Genomic DNA, 1,958 nt, shown 5'->3' on the forward strand with positions numbered 1-1,958 from the left:
CATAACTCAGTCTCTATTACTCTATTTTGATGCATCATATAAATGTTGTTTGGGCTAAGTACTTTGTTTTCTTTCCGAGATCCCGAGAGGCTGGAGAGGTTGATGACTGAGAGAGGCCGAGGCCCTGATTATGAGGATATTTATGGGATCGGGCTGCACGCCGCAGCATATTTTATTGATTTATGCCTGAGTGAGGTCGAGGGCCTGATTGGTTTATGCCATGATTGGCTTGTTATAGCGCTTGGGCTGAAGGAGCCCCTCCGGAGTCTGCACACCCCCAGTGAGAGCAGGTACCTACTAAGTGCGAGTGCCGAGTGACTGGGAGGCATGAGTGATTGTGAGGATTGCCCGAAAGGCTGTATATGAGTGATGGTGAGGTTTGCCCGAGGGGTTGTATACGAGTGATGCTTTCCCGAGGGGCTGTATATGAGTGATGGTGAGGTTTGCCCGAGGGGCTGTATTCGAGTGATGTTTGCCCGAGGGGCTGTTTATGATTTCATCATTTTTGCTCACTTTTGCATTGAACCTTCGTTCGAAAACTGTTGAAAAATGTTTTTAAATGATTTTACTGGAACTGGATTTAAACAAGGTGATTCGATTCAAACTATGGTTTTAAAGCGTGTCGTATTTTACTGAGTTTCTATGATATGAGCTTTACTTGCATTATTTCTCGTCAATACTTCTCAGTCTCTATTTACTATGCTTACTTACTGAGTTGGCGTACTCACATTACTCCCTGCACCTTGTGTGCAGATCTAGGCATTTTTGGGCACGGTAGCAAGTGTTGATTATTCAGTTGCAGATCCATCAGCGTTAGCAAGGTAGATGCCCGACGATCATAGCCCTGCTTTCCTCCCTCTTTATCTTCCCTTAGTTGTATTCAGTTATTTCTAGGCTATGTTGGTTTTGATTTTGTCAGAGGGCTGTAGTAGATGCTTATGACTAGTGACACCCCGATGTCGGGCTTTCTTTTCCGCACTTTTATTTTCATGTGAACTCTTTTATGAAGGTTTTATAATAAATAGCTTTGGAATTATATTTGAAAAGAAAATATCGATTTGTCTTGGTAATGTGTCAGCTTTCTAGTACCACGATAGGCTCCATCACGACAGGGTTAGTTTTTGGATCGTGACAAGTTGGTATCAGAGCCTAGGTTACATAGGTCTCACGAGTCATGAGAGGGTTTAGTAGAGTCTTGCGGATCGGTACAGAGATATCTGTACTTATCTTCGAGAGGCTACAGAACCCTTAGGAAACTTCACATTCTTGAATTCTTATCGTGCGGTATTGATTCAGCTTGAAGCATAATCCTTTTAATTCCTTCCACGCATTCGTATGCGCACTTGAGCGCTCGGTATCAGCTGTGCATCGACGACTTGTGATTCCATGGATTAGGTACGAGATGTGATTTCAATATACTGATGAAGAGCCAGTCTGGAGGACTTGAGGCCGGGTTTTGACCGTGGCTTAAGCACAGAGATGTTGATTGTGTGAGCGTGCTTGAGGATTTATATGTCCGGTAGTGTCCCTATTAGTGGAATTTGTGGCTGGATGGCTACGTGATGAGTATGATGTGACTATGAGATGAGTTCATATGATTTGAATGTGACGAGAAGGATTTGCTTGAGGTGTAGAAAGAGCTATTTGGTGCTTGATTTCCATCCTTATTTGACGTATAGTCTCGAGTTATGAGTGTGATGGAGGATCCTTTTCATGTTGTTTAGTTGAGGAGTGAAGTAGATTTTTCATGTTGTGATATGAGTTCAGACTCAGGAAGATTAAGTGATTGCGTAATGTTTATGACTGTGGAAGGGTATAAAGAGATGTTAGTTTGAGGCGAAGCAGGTGGGTTATCTCCTGCGGGGTGCCCTGAGGGTCGTGTGATCCCTATGTTGTTTTGTAGTGAATTCTCTTTTGCTAGTGAAATATAGGTGCTGCAATTTGAGTTTGGATCGCTT

This window comes from Nicotiana attenuata, chromosome 6, assembly GCF_001879085.1.
Source record: "Nicotiana attenuata strain UT chromosome 6, NIATTr2, whole genome shotgun sequence".
Classification (NCBI taxonomy): Eukaryota; Viridiplantae; Streptophyta; class Magnoliopsida; order Solanales; family Solanaceae; genus Nicotiana; species Nicotiana attenuata.